This window comes from Pezoporus occidentalis, unplaced genomic scaffold, assembly GCF_034315485.1.
Source record: "Pezoporus occidentalis ecotype Australia unplaced genomic scaffold, CSIRO_AGI_Poc_V1 ctg173, whole genome shotgun sequence".
NCBI lineage: Eukaryota > Metazoa > Chordata > Aves > Psittaciformes > Psittacidae > Pezoporus > Pezoporus occidentalis.
Window position 1 is genome coordinate 1040551 of NW_026913565.1, and position 15642 is coordinate 1056192.

Consider the following 15642-nt stretch of genomic DNA (forward strand, 5'->3'; position numbering starts at 1 on the left):
TATAAGGATTTTGTGCAATTTGCCTTAACTTACGTTTTTTCATATTCTCTTGTTCAAGTTGTTGTTCCACTTAGTTCTGTTATTCTGTACACTCACACAAAATGTTTTTTTCTCACTGTTTGTTAATGAAACTAGACCAGTGAATCTTTTCATCATAAGTTTTATTAATTTTCTTTTTAAGATATGCACAGATTTTTCTCCAAGCATACCTGTCCAGGAACTGTCAATATCTCTTCACGTTATCTGGCTGGCTGTTAACTGTGGTGCAGTTTCAGTAGCCCAGATGACATGTCTCCTCTTACTGTCAATGAACAGTAATTTAAACAGCTGTTTTCCCATCTCTGTCTAGTCTTCCCCTCTTCTCTGCTTCTGTCCCTGCTATTGGATAGTCTCACAGTCTCTGCATATCTAGCCTGGATATGCCTAACTGGTTCTTTAGCATCTACTTAATATCCCTGACACTGCTTTCTTGCCTGTCCCTATTTCAGCTTTTTAGAAACAGTTGTAATATAATCCAGCTGGTGAACTGACCAGTCTCACTAGCTTTCCCTTCTATTCACTTTCAGTTTGATAACCAAAGACCAGGATGAATGTACGTGTATCTGTACTTTTACTGATATCAGTAATGGTAATTAAGAATTTGGAATTTTTGGGAGGACTTATCTTGCTCTGGGTACAGATGCCCCTGGTAGGATTTAAGCATGATGTAAATATGTCCTGTGAGGGAGGTGTGGCAAAACTAAACTAGATCAAAGAGACACAGAACGATTACTGGGATGAGGATAAACTATATACATCTGCAACAGGATGTAGAAGGCTGGGAAGCTGTGCACTGTGATTCTTAATGCTTACCAAATTGAGATACATGGTGGATTCTGAGCATAAGGTAAATTAAATGGAAAAATGGTCAATCATTTAAGCTCAGTTTAGGCTGCCGAACTAGGGTAAAAGTCCAGCTGACGTATATCTTTTGCTATCATGTGCATAGTATTTTGTTGCCTTATTGTAGTAACACCTTGGTACCCCTCCTGGATTTTATCTCTAAAAAGCTCCAGAGAAGGAGAAAAATGCCATTATACTCTCATGCAGATAGATTCAGGTGGTGCTCTGGATAGACCGAGTTTCTTGTCAAGGCTATGCAGCAGCCCACAAATCTAACTGAGCTTTCCCAAGTACCATCCATTATGTCCAGACAAAGGTTTATTTTGGAAAATTTCCATTGACCTGTTTAATTTGTTTCTTACCAGTGGTGAGGACAGCATACCTAAGGTCTGTGCTGACGACTAGATGAGACAACAGAGTCTCTACAAGTTCTGGCAGCACAGCTTCAATGCACAGGAAGCCCAGAAGTCATCTTCACAGTGTAGCTACTAAATGAGCTCTAACAATGTGCCTAACTGTGAAGGTGCAAAGGCTAAAAAACCTTATCTGAAACATACACATTTTTCTTCTTTCACATTTTTGCATTATCCTTACCAGGAATCTGTCTTACTAAAGACTTCTCAATCAAAGAAACTAGCTGTCTAATATCAGGCTATGCCCCAAATGTTTCCCATCCCATGGTGAAGCAGGTTGTATAGTCCCTGTATAATTGCATTGCTGAGGCCTACACCCAGACTCTGCACCTGGAGAACGTGAGGAAAGTGCAGTGGAAATACAGAGGGCATCTAATGAAGGTCACTACAGGTTTTGACTCCTAGACAATATTCACATTAGGAATGTATATACCTAATTATTTCAGATTTATCATGTGCCTTTTGCCATGTATATATTACAAAACCACTTCAGAATGTATTCAAAACCCCTTTCCACCTTCCTCCGATCAATTCCTATTAAAATCTAGTTCTTTGGCTTGAAATAATGATTGACATTTTGTTGTGTCTCATATGTCATCTTAGATGGAACTTCTTTTAAAAATAAATGTGGCAATTAAATCCCCAGGCTGCCTCAGTTTGTGCACAGCTTGTTTTTAAGTAACTGATAAAGAATATGCGAAGTTTTCAATGAAGCTGCCAGTTCCTCTTAAGTGTGCTCTGTGCAATATGTATCTTTCTTCCTTTATTTGCATTGTTTTTGTCACACAGAGATACTGGGATTGTTGTCATGTGTTCTGTGACAATTAGGGTTTTCAGATAACTTGTTAGTATTTGTGCTTAGGAAAGAAATATAGGATTTCAGCTCATCTCTGAAATCCTATAGCTGCTAAGAGTATAAGTGCAAGAGCTAAGACCTCATGATTTGTTGGAACAATATGATCTATCGTCTGTATGGTACATTTCTACAAAGGAATACTGATTTGTGCTGAGAAAGAGAAGGAGGTGGCACCAGCCTTAGCTGAAGTGGCAGCTGCAAACCAGCTGTCAGTAGTAATAGGTGGGTTTAGGCATGTTTACTGAGAGACTGACTGTGATCAGTGCTCTGCTAGGGAATCACAGATCCATAGAATGGGTAGGGTTGGAAGAGACCTTAAAGATCATCTCGTTCCAACTTCCCTGTCAGTGTCTCACCATTCTCATATTGAATTTTTGTCTAATATCTAATGTAATTTTCCCCTCTTTCAGTCTGATTTTCCCAGGGCGTGAAACTTGCTGGATAGTAGTTCAAGCCCAAATATTAATAAAAGCAATCCTAACTTTGCCTTAACTTGTACATCACCTGTTCCCTCTGCTGCATGGTCCCAGGGGCCAAGTAATGCCTTCTCCCTGCTGTGTTCAATGCAGTGAATGTGTCCTGCTCAAATTACATGACGCTGTTTGTGTACTGAATCCTGCAAGGCTATTGCCTCTACAGCTGCATTTTAGCCTTCCCTAATCCTCTCTTCCCATGATCATGTCCTCCCCTTTAACTTATAGGCCAGAACTATAGGAGAACTGAGGATGCAGATCTGGGCAACCAACTGTTATCAGCTGCTTTATATTGTTAGAGCATAAGAAGTTCTAAAAAGCACTAGCTGTGGCCCAGCAGTGAGGCCTGATTTAGGAAATGGTTGGGCACAAGTGAAATAAATGTCCCCTGCAAGTCAGTTTGTGAGGAAACAGGTGGTACATGGTTATTACAATGCGCAGAGAACAACTCTTGGAATACAACTGGAAATAATTCAAAAGACAACAGTGAGTCCTTTGTAAATAAAAAACAGGGTATGATGTAACTGTCTTGTGATAAGCAGGGGTAGCTGGTGGGCAGCCAAGGACATAATGTTTTGTTCTTGTGTGTAATCACTGAGTAATGATGAGGAAGCAAACGGCAGCAGCTTAGGTGAAAGATTCCATGTCACTACTGTGCTGATCCCCAGCAAGCTGCCTCTCCCTGGGCTGTAGGGTGGAGCATCCAATTGTATTTGCTGGCAGAGGTCAATGAGCCTCCTCAGAAATATCAGGGAAGGCCAGCTCCAGTCCAACAGGACACAATAGATGTGAACACAAGTGTTTTCTTGCCTTTAATAGATGACACCTCCTCCTTCTCAGCCATATAAGAAAAAAAAAAAAACACCAAAAACTGAAACAACAAAGTGGGCATAAGCCTGAAATGACAGGTGTTGGCCTTCCTGATATTTTTGGGTATTATCATCTTATAGGGCAGATTGTGAAGGACTGAACAATGATGAACGTAACTCAATGACTCTCTTCCTCCCTGCCTCCCTCCTCCAAAAAAAAAGAAAGTGGGGGTAAAAGGAGAGAGAGAAGAAAGAAGGCTCTGCTGGCAGCCTTGGGATAGTTAGTTTAAAAAGCAGGTGTGGGGGAAAATATGAGAAACAATCTTGTGGGATTCAGTGAGGAAACACTTCAAAAATATAATTTGATTAGGACACAGCCTGTATGATTCAACGAGGGGGAGGAGGTATTGCCTGGAATATGCATCTGACAAACTTTCACATCAAGAATTCCTAAATTACTGTCATGCAGCCATGAGGTATGGGACAAAACAGCTTGTGGAATAGCCAGCTTTTTTTTCCAGACTCCTGAACTGCAGCCTTTTGAGTTGGCATCTATGATGGAATCAGCACCGTGAGTTGCTTTTGCTTCTGGTTCCATTGATATATTCCACCTTACTTTTGTCACAGCACTGTGTGCTGCATACCCTTCCTAAGCTCTCTGTTGGACTGGAGGGCAGGTAAGAAAAATGCTTCCTTCACTACAATGTGCAAGAGAATGTCAGGTTTAATATGAAGATGATTCAGGCTTTTTGCCTGATCAGGTAGGCTTTGGCACCATTAAAGAACATCATTCATTCACTGACATCTGTTCATTATTTGTTGTATCCGAAAAGATAAAGAATAAAAGAAAGTGATTTACAGAAGTGCAACCAATATCGAGAAGTATTTAAACATTTAAAGACTGCAGGCCCTAACCTTTAACTATAAATGGAATGCAGAATGCTATGTTTTGCATCATAGCACAGTGAAGGAGATTAGGCAGAATCACAGTGTGGGACCTGCTCCAGCTACTAAAGGAAATGTGAAGGACAGAGTAGCTTCTGAAATTTTGTTCATTTTAGTGGCATTTCTGTCAGGGTTACAAGGAGGATTATACAGGGTAAAACTGCACAAATGGTAGCTATTTTCTTTCAAAGAACTGAGCTCTTTTCACAGCCTTTCCTTTTTTTACCTGATGGTCCTCAATTTGTAAGTCTGCTGTTTGGTACACTCATTCAGGTAGAAAGTTGTGCAGGTGTAATTTTTACATCAGGTGTAGGTATCCAGCTTCTGCAAAGCAGGCAGCCAGAACTTGGCTGGTATCTGTTTTGAACAACAGCACTCTCCCACTCATGCTAATGACCTATAAGTGGAGATCTCTTTTGTTGTAAATGAAAGTGAGAGAGAATAAGTATTCAAAAAGGAGACGGTCTGCTTAGTGCAGTGCTAGGAACATTCACTTTGAGAAAAGAGGCTGGGTGCCATAGCTGCTTTCTGGATGAAACCTCTACTGACATGAAATAGAGAATTTGTGTAAAATACAAAATCAGTCCTGGGAGCAACAAATAGAAAACCTGTGTATGCACACTGTATGTTACATCATGGTGTCTCTTAAATCAGTAGGCTTTGATTATTACTATTTTGATGTTACACAAAGCAAAAGTGAGGAACTACCCCCAGCAAGCAGTCTCTGGCTCTTTAGAAGCTTGGGGTACAGAAATGTCTTGTTCTGAATATACGTCAGATTTTGGCAGGAGGTGCACATACACAGTTCAGGATTTGTTATGTAATTATATGTAACAGCTAAGGAATAATTTCACTCGAAGCAGAAAGAAACATGTTGTCTTTTGAATTGGTAAAATGGTGGGATTTTGTCCTTAACATATTTAGGAAACCTGGGGCTTATTGTAGAGCTAAATGAAGCACTGTAAAAGACGGTTATTTGCATAAGGTCAGCATTAAGATGTTAACACTATATGGAACTGTGTATGAAAGTAGAAAATTTCCTTTGCAGGTGTGTCCAACCTTTTTGGCATCAGTGTGATCTTCTGTTTGGAGGCCTATTCTATATAACAAATTTTTGTTTATTAGAGGTTAAATAGTTAGTTAGAGTGCACTAGCTTGAACATTTTCCTTGAAAGTACTGTCCCAGAGAAAACTGAATAGAACTATTGATTTTTGATTTGTATATTTTTTGGCCCTAGTTCAGCAATGCACACTTAATCATATTTTATTCCTTCAGTGCATTGAAAGTGCATTGTAACATACTGAAACTCATGGGATACTGTAACTACAGGCAGAGCTGAACTGAGCTAGAAAAAAGTACTAAAATATGGATATAAGATTGCTGGATATGCTCTTCTGCCTTTGGCTTTATCTGATTTCCAGTGAAAACCATGGAAGGGTAGCCATTGATTAGATCAGAACTTCCCAAAAGTTTCCCTAGTGTTACACAAAGCAGTTACATATTAACCACACGTTTTTCACCACACTTTGTTAGGTCACAAGTTTTTAGAAATGGTATAACGATCCCTAAAGTAAGAATGTATAGGTATAAAGTCTTTAGAGTTTGAAAAATCTCAAGGCTAGAAATTTACATCAATTTTGCCTTGAAGAAAGGGTGGTATGAACTTGGTGGCTGTCAGTTTGATGCTACCTCAGATTTTTGACTCTATGAATAAGTTGTCAACTGTTGCTCTATTAATTTAGGGTCCATTAAAAAAATAACAACCCTGTGAATGTGTATAATATTTTACATTTAAATATAACTGGGGCTGGGCTTCTGAAAAAGGGTATTTCACCTCCTGAGAGATTCACTAATACATTCAGGGAAAATGAAGGTAACCCCCTAATAATAATTATGGTCAGAATATTAAGGTTAGACTCCAAAGGTCAGATTAACAATTTGACAGGTACATTGAGAATTCCAAGTATGAAACCTGAGGACCACTGCACATCTCCTATTTTTTTTTCTAGAAGAAATTATATGAATGCTGTTAAAGCAAAAAACTTGCTGATCTGTATAATTTTCCTTAATTTTTAGGGAATGAGAAATAATGAGCCTTCCAGGGAAACTGTTGAAAATGTTGAAATTTCAGTTCCCTTAGGAAAAAAAAAAACTAAAAAAAACCCTTTCAAAAAACAGATTCCTAGTTAACAGACATGTTACTTTACATGGGGGAAAAAAATGATCGACTTGTTTTACGGTGATACCTCTTTTACTGTCTATGGCTTAGGAAGGTAACTGGTTATTTCTAACCTTGGTTTAAAAAAGGTTTCCTTTGTCAACTGTGGGAGGAAATCCATGTCTTATTTTAAATCTTGTTGGAAATAAATTACAATGACCAGCTTTATTAGCCGAAGCCTCAAATGCAGATGTAAATATTACAGGCAAGTGCAGACTGTTTTAGTTAAGGATAACTTGCAGGGTCTGCTTCTTCAGCAGCAGTAAGGAAAAGAATAATTCTGAATAATTCACAAGCTTTTTACCAAAAAGCAGGAAAACTGGAATTGTTTAGTTGAAGACCAGAGCTCATGAGCTTTACTGGGGGAAGTAGAAACTCTAATGGAATGTCACAGTGGTGTTTCTTACAAATAAGAAGTGATGAGTTTCTCTCATTTTCTAATTATCTTCTGTTTTCTCTAAGTGGGAATCCTCACATCTATGTATAAGCACGTAGAAGTTGTTGTATAATCTAAATAAGCTGTATACAAAGTGATGAGAAAATGACGCTTCCAGAATGTGGCTCATCCCACATATATAACTTCCTATTGACAAGCTTCTGACAACTTTTAAACTGGAAAGCTTCATGTTTAATCCTCCTTCTCAGTTTCATTCCCTATCAGTTTCAAATATAGTCTCAGGTTATTACATGGTTGACAGGAGATAGGACTTGCAAAGGCGCTACAGCAAGCATTTACGGGTCAGTGAACTTTCTCACTTTTAGAGGCATACTGCACTGGGAAACCAGTTTAGCTCATTTTCCTAACCACAGAGTGCAACTCAAGTTTTTGGAGAGCAGTTTTTCAAGTGAAATCGGTATGACACACAGTTGCATCCAAACCTCTTCCTGACTGCCACATCACTTAGGCTTCAAAACAGGTTCTTAATGAGTTTAATCATATTTAAAAATTTAATCTTTTTCAACATTATTACAATTGCCTTTGGCAAAATTCAGTAGTACACTGAGCTCCACATGACTCAGACTCAAACCAGGTTTTGTGTATTCAATTCTTTGTGAATCACCACTTCTTTAGACAAGCCTTTAATTTTTTGGTGGTTATCACCTTTTGCAACATTATTGCAAATGTGATTAAAGAGAATAAGAAATGTTAGTGGCTCTCACAGTTGCTATTCGCCATCTAGTCATGTTGGAATCGAAACATGTCCCCTCCCTTCCTTTCTCTCTACAGCTGGCACAAAAGAGTGGGTTTTGGAAGTTCTTTCTTGAGGATATCTGTCTATTCTTGCTGGGTTGCACAAGCATAAGTGGGGATTGTGGCGTATTATATCTCAAACAATAGCTATTTTAATTCTCACAGGCCTTCCCTTAGCTCAGCTTCATGTCTACAAATAACATGATTCTTTTTGATTTTAAAATCATCACTGGTAGATCTGTGATAGTGTATTTCATCCTCTGTTCTTTGCACAGTCCTCTCATATACTTGTGTGAAATTTGAAAGAGATTCTGCAAACCTTAGTCATGGGGAACAATGCTGTATTATACCAGAATGCCTCTTTGAAATGCAAGTTCTTTGTTTGGAAAACAAACCTAAAAAAGAATCACTTTCCCTTGATCAGCATGGTTCTGGAGTACCCTGAATGTGTAAAAGGTACTTAATATTTCATTCTTCCCTTCCCACAACTTGCATCATCAGTTGGAAGTAGATCCTGGACTGGTACAACTTGATTCTCTCTTTCTAACCTGTAAATTATGGAGAAAACTTGAAAACGAAAGGATGTAACCCATGCTGAGATTACATTGTGGTTTATGTTTAACAGACAGCTTTCCTGCCTGTCTTTGGTTCCCATATCCAGGCACCAAGTGTGCATGTGCAGCTGAGTTCACCAGGGACAGAGGGATGAAAAGTGAAATTACAATAATATTGAACTTTAGGCTTGAACTCATACCCTGCAACCTGAAGCTAAGAGAGGAATCATCACCAGATTTTATTTCAGTGCCCCTCACTTACTCCATTGGTAATTCTCTGTTACCAGTACTTTTCAATTTAAGTGTGTTACTGTACAATGTCCAACTTTTAAGACCTTTACAAATTCTCTTGGTAAACTGCTTCAGATGATTTCAAGGGGAAAAATATTCAGAATATCACAATAATGTATTTTCTAATCAAAAATTTAAACGGAACATACTTTATGTTTTCAGGAGCATGCACGTCCATAAAAATAGAATCAAACTGAGCATATGCATTGGAATTTCAGCAGGAAGATAGGGCAGAAGTGCTGCTGAGGTCCCTTCTAACTGGAGTGATCCTAAGATTGTTCTGTGACTGCACATCTTTTATGTCACTAACTGCAAGTATAGACTTAACTCTATCAAGGCATTTAGTATGTAGGTGCTGGGATGATGGACGTGAAATTCCTCTTTTTATTTATTCTTTTACTGAATTACCAGCCAAATGTAGCCTCCCTTCCTTTCCCTTTCTTGCATTCTTCTCCATCTCTTATGCTTGCTTCTTTCAGAAGTATGGCTACTTCTTTTAGATTATGACTCCATATAGTAATTCAGAAGTAGTATACTTTCTCTGTTGAAAATACCACCGTTTGCCATGAAAGTGCACATTTAACAAAGTTTCATGTGAAATCTTTGGGCTAGAAGATTTTGAGAGGCAGAAGTCTTTGCCTCCAGCCAGTCAGTTTGATTTCTACGGATAACAGAATTGGTGACCTGCAATTCCAGTTGCTTAATGGTTTTACTTTACTGAAATGTTTTTGTACTTTTATTGTATGCCAGACAGTTATGATAATTAAAATAATTATGGAATGTGGAAGCAATGCATGATGGGAAAGCGGAATATCCTTGGTTTGCCTGTTGTTGAGCCTTGACTATGAAGAAATAGCCAGACTCAAGTGAAACTATATGCTTAGAGAACAAATATTAGAAGTTACCATTTCAAAATGGCAGGTTATCATCTACACTTCTGAAGACTGTAATCTGCTTTCCTGGGGAAAGTTAATAGACAGGTCACTCCCACAGGTCTGCTTCAGAAGAAAGACTGGGAATTGGTTCCAAGTCATATTTTTGGTTCCTGTTTCTCTGTGTCCCAAGGGAAATTACTGTCTCTAGCTCTCTTCCTCTAAAAAAACCTGTATCCTTTTCATATTGTCAATGATATGCAGAGAAGTGTAATATTCATGTTAAATTTGCTGACCAGCTATGCTGACAGTGTGATATGTACATTAGAGAATTTAATTTTTAATAAAATTCCCAAATCTGTTTTGTCTAGGCCGCTGCTAAATCAGGAGATACTTCCAGACATCTCTCAGTCACTTCTTACCAATGTACAGTTCTTTTGGGAAGAAAATCTCAATATTCCAACATAACCCCCTTGAGTTACTGTATGTATCTAAGTAAACATTTGTGAGAGATCCATGAAGCAATATCAGAAGACAGTTACTGCTGTAATAAGGAAACAAGAATGCTGGAGTGTAATCAAGTTAAAATTATATGCACATAAATAAACGGCATAATCATTTTATTAAATGTGTAAATCATTTTTTTATTTCTAGAATGATTTCTTTTAGCAGGTAATGAAATATTTAACATGAAAGATAACAGACTTCATTACACAGAAACTTTTGCAACCTTTCACAGAAGAGAAAGGCTGTCATTATGCTCTCTAGAAAAATGGATCCTAAACCAGTTGAGTCAGGCGTATTTGACATTGCTCACAGTGCAGACTGTTGTTGATGTTTGAAGACAATCCAGCTCTGAGCTGTAATTACGATGACAGATCTATTCGTGTTTGTTGGTGCTGAGGATAGACAGCTGTTTTCACATGCTGGCTTACAATTTGACAACTGCAGTCCCAACAAATGCTTTTGATGTTCAGACATGACAGAAATAAAAAGATCAAACATCACACACATAATGGCCCATTCTCCTTATCTTTAGCTTACTGTTGAATCCATAGAAATACAGGTTTTGAAGGGACTTTGAGGGATTTACCAGATCAGCTCTGAGACAGTCATGGCTACCCAGAGTGCAGCAATCTGTGTTGTTCTGTGTCTGCTTACAAAAACGAGGGTTTTCTGGATGATGTCTGGATTGATTTTCCAATGGATAGACTATTTTACTGGTTTTGCGTCAGAATTTCCTTGGCCTACATTAAATCAGTTTCTGAATTCTCATACCTTCCCATTTGATCCTAATTGTAGACTTGTCATTCTTTCTAATTATTAATTCCTACAGCAGCCTCCACAGTGGAAGTCTGGCTTCAGCTTTAGGTGTTACTCTGCTCAGACTTTCTCTCTGCTTACCTTGCTCTTCCAGTACATCAACTACTCTTCATTCCTATTTTACTTTCCCTATCCTGCCACATGCTTGAAGCTAGAGCTGTTACTTTGTACTGAGCTATGAGTGAATGACTAAGGATAAAGACATGAGCTGTAACTTCTTGTCCATCTACAGAGCCACCCTGTGAATTTGCTTCACTAAATATGAATAGCAGCTCTATTATCCTTTCATTTGTACGCAGGTGACTCAGTTACTTCTCTATATATTTTGTAGGACAGACTCAACATGAATTAGATATCTATGTTTGTATGGTCAGGAGTCAAACCTGTGTTCTTTAAAAAAATTTTCCTATCATTTCATAAAAAATGAAATTAAGAAATCAGTATGTACGATTTTACTAGATACAACTCTGATGAATATTGATTTTGGCTATGGTACTGCCACCAGGCTATTACTACCCCGCGTATTCAGATGACATTTTATTTCCTACTCTGCATTTCCGAACAGCAGGCCATTTTAGCTGCTGCAGAGTCACATCCACAGAAAAGGGACAGATGTTCCACATTTTTCTTTATGAAACTGAAGAACTTTTCAAGTTCACTAGCTAAAATGCCACCAAAGAATCAGACAGAAACATTGTACAATAGATGACATTGTCCTAAAGAGATGAAGAAAATGTACTATTTAAATCACCAGTAGCACTCACAAGGCATACTTGATATAATTAGTAATTGTGTGCTCGACAGGCACACATGGTAAAAGATAGTCAGTTCCTTCCTACTACTCTAATAATGGGAGACTACATATAGATGTCTATTCAAAAGAGAGGATACAAGACTGTTGCCAACAACTGTAAGGGAGAAAGAGAAAGAAAGAGAGGATGAGAAAGTTTAATTAACAAGTACTACCCAGAGAGATATTTTGAAGAAAGAATGACTCATAGGATAATAATGCAACTTTGCCACTGGCCAGGATAGGGAGGAAGAATATAAAGGAACAGCTCGCTTTTAATGAAGTAGATTTAGTTGCTGTATCTTTAGGAGGTTGAAAACATACCTTTGTTACATGCTTACTCATATCCCTGCTGTATGTTCCTAGTTTGTTTTTTTTTAAAAAGGTGGGGGGGCTGCTTTCTCTCCTACTGCCTGGCAAGGTCAAAAGGTCTGAGATACATCTCCTGCAAGGGAAAGAACTCTTTGTACCAAAAATAGTGTCCGTAGAAAAATAGAGTCTGAATAAAATGTAACATTTTGCTGAAGGTTGCCTCTTGATCCAAAGTTTTACATGCTTTTCTGGAGTTACAAGAGTTTTTGAAAGTAACACTTTTCAAAGGTGGTTTTCTGGTACCACTAATACCACTGGATCTTTTATGACTTACCAAATACTGTTTTGATGGGAACTGTGGCCATTCAGATATAGTGCTCTTAATTTTATCAATTCAGTAGGAGGAATTTAATTAAAAACTCAGAAGATTGTCTGTATTGCCCTCCATTCTTAAGAGATGCACTTTGATGGGGCTGGGATGTTTCTTGGAGTATCCTGAGAAGCCGCATATTAGTTACAGGCAGAAACATATCAGAAACATATCCCTTACAAGCCACTACTCACTGTATTGACTTGTAAATTCATCATAAAAAAGGAGTAATTTCTCAACAAAATTGTGCCAACCCATTTTCATTGTGGCATCTTCAGATGTATGCCAATTCCAACTTCCTTTGGCAAAAGAAATTAGAGATGGAGTAACCTGGCAACAAATGAGGTTGTTCATTGTACTGCCTGAAGAAGAAACCAGATTTTACCTAATGAGGCTGGATGTAGTGCTTCATTTGGCAGCCTGTGATCATATTAGGAGCAATGCTTGCTGAAGATTAACAAAATGGTTTGTAGCAAGTGTAAACAAATACTGCTAGCCTCTGTTTCCACAGCACAGCTCCCCATTTTAGGAAGCAGTTGTCTATCCCAAGAATAGTGATATATTTCAGACAGACCTAATGGGTACTGAAAAGATGGAAGATTTCAATAGAGACACCCTTGAAAATGAAATCTATGGTGTATTGTTATTTGGAACAGAGGAATTCTTGCCATAGACATGAAAGAATTCCCTGGGTTTTGATACTGTGATGACCTGGCATTTCATTAGAATCTTAACTTCCGTAGCAAGTTCATGTTTAACTTAGTCCCTGATTGGAAATGGTTCATCTGTGTGATATAGATGAATGGGCATGGCAAAGCTGTAATGTATCTTCTTCCCAGCAGTTGTTTTTAATGCTTTATCTTTGGACAGTGTAACAGGGAAGGTCAAGTAACTTACCTATTTTGTAAGAATAATTTTTACACTCTTACATCTGGGCTGTCCAAGAGCTCCACCAAAAAAAAGTGGTTTAGTACTAGAAAATCACCATGTTTGTTGTGGTGTCAGGTCAGAAGTGCCTTGCGATGTAAATCAGGCTTTCTTAATTGATCAGTGCCTGCAGTGTATTACAATAGAGCATCCATTATGTCATTCTGACACGTCAAATATGTTCTGCAGTTGAAAGCAAGATGGCAAAGAGCCCATTTATTTCAGGTGGATCTCATGAGTCTTGAACACAAGTCAAAGTTTCAGCCCTTGTAAATACATAAAATGTGAAGCAAATGATCCTAATAGCTACAATATATATTTTAAAGTTTTTTAAACACCATAGAGTTAAATATTAATAATATTTTGTGTTATATTCTGCTTGTTTTTCTAACTGTTGCTTTTTCAATATTCAAAATAGTTTAATGAGCAGCATAAGGTTGTGTTAATATGCCATATGAAGATGCTCTGGGTTTTGTGCAGGAAGGGAGGTTTATAAAATTTTAAATACGAAAAATAGAGTACTTCCTCACTATTCTTTCTGTTTTCAGCTTAGGAAATTTGCAAAGATCTAAAACTAATATGATTAATTTATAGGAGCAGACAGGCTTATTTGACCCTGTCGTGGTTTAAACCCAGCCAGACAGCTTGTTCACTCACTCCCCCCCTTCTTTCCGTCCCCCTACTCCCGGAGGGACGGAGAGGAGAATCGAAAAGAATGCAACTCCCACAGGTTGAGATAAGAACAGTTTAGTAACTAAGGTATAACACAAATCACTACTGCTACCACCAATAATAACAGTGATAAAGGAAATAACAAGGGAAGAGAATACAACACCTCAGCACCAGCCAACCAATAACTTGCCCTCCCCCAGCCTGACCAAGCATCGACCGATACCTCCTCCAACCCTGCAGACTACCAACCCTTCGGGGTAACTCTCCAGTTACATCCTGGGCATGACGTACTGTGGTATGGAATACCTCTTTGGTCAGTTTGGGTCAGGTGTCCTGTTTCTGCTTCCCCCCAGCTTCCCCTCTTCCCTGGCAGATCATGAGACTCACAAAGTCCTTGGCCAAACCAAAACATCAGTGTTATCAGCTCTGTTCCCAGGCTGAAAGTCAAAACACAGCACTGCACCAGCTACCAAGAAGGAGAAAAATTGACTGCTACTGCTAAACCCAGGACAGACCCCAGCAATGCTTGTAAGGCACAGGTACCTGAAAGACAGAACTAGGGCTGAGCATCTGAGCTTTTATAAACCCAATATCAATATCCTGAAAAGAAAGCTTTTGCCCAAAGCTGTTACAGGATTTATAGATTTACTGATAAAAGTGAATCTAATGAAGCTAAACAGAACATATATATTTTCATGTCTTGAGTTTAATTTTAGTATTAAGAAACTGTATTATGATCAATGTGCTTCAAAACCAGAAAAGTGAATACAAGTCCATAGTACTGGTCTATATGCTGCCCTCCAAGCTGTTCTGGTTGTAATTGTTATTGAGAATTTCTAATTTTTTTTTGCCTTTCTTCAATATTAATTATTAATCCCAGGGCCATAACTGAAGGAAATCAGAAGTTTTGGCTTGGGTAGATTTGGTGAAGCAGTGTGTTAGTTTATTACAGAAAAACAGAAATTGTACGTGTATGAATTACAGAAGGCAAATGGGTAAGTTAGAGTTCAGGATGGTTGTGTATTGTCAACTTGCAATTTTTCATATTTATTTTATTTCATTTTTTTCTCAGTGGCTTTAAAACCTATCTCAGGAGCACCCCCAGGAGCTGCTAGGTGTTTCTACTTGCTTCTCATTCACCCTTTTGTGTCATGAGACTACACATGAACCACAGCACACAGAGCTGTCAAGCTCTCTACAGCAAAGACAGACTAAAGAGGAAGCAGACAGAGCAGAGGGAGAATGACACATCTCATATACTTGGTAGTTTTAGCTTTCAGTTTCCAAACATAATCTCACAGAAGCAAGGTCTCAGTGTCTACTGCCAGTCCTACAGCTGTGGATGACACTGGTAATTCTGTGTGAAAGCTGTTATGGCAGGGAAGGAGCAGACCTCTGTAAAGTGGAATATATTGACTGGTGCCTAGAGATACAGGTTTATTAGTGAAGGTGTGGGAGGATATTTTCTGAATGGAATATTAACTCTTGTTCTTCTTTCTGTATTATCTAAATGAATTTAGAGCTACTTTTAATTGGATTTGTTAGAGTACTTTAAAAGGGTAGGTGATGTACTACTTAATTTAAAAAAAAAATTGAAGTATTTTAGTATCCTCTGTACATTCAGTATTGTATCTGACCCACTGGTGACCTTAAAATGAAACACCTCATAAAAATTGCCATGTAATCATGACACTTCAAGGAAGCAAGGAAGCCTATAGACTTCTAGGATCTTCAGGCTTCCC

General features: G+C 38.3%; 1 long non-coding RNA gene across 1 annotated transcript; it reads left to right on the plus strand.

Moving 5' to 3' along the window:
* The first annotated feature begins 2990 nt into the window (after positions 1–2990).
* On the plus strand, positions 2991–10134 carry LOC134161409 (uncharacterized). Its single transcript, XR_009963964.1, has 3 exons — positions 2991–3110; positions 3955–4110; positions 9878–10134. It is a non-coding gene; the product is annotated as an uncharacterized LOC134161409 (long non-coding RNA).
* The last annotated feature ends 5508 nt before the right edge of the window (positions 10135–15642 follow it).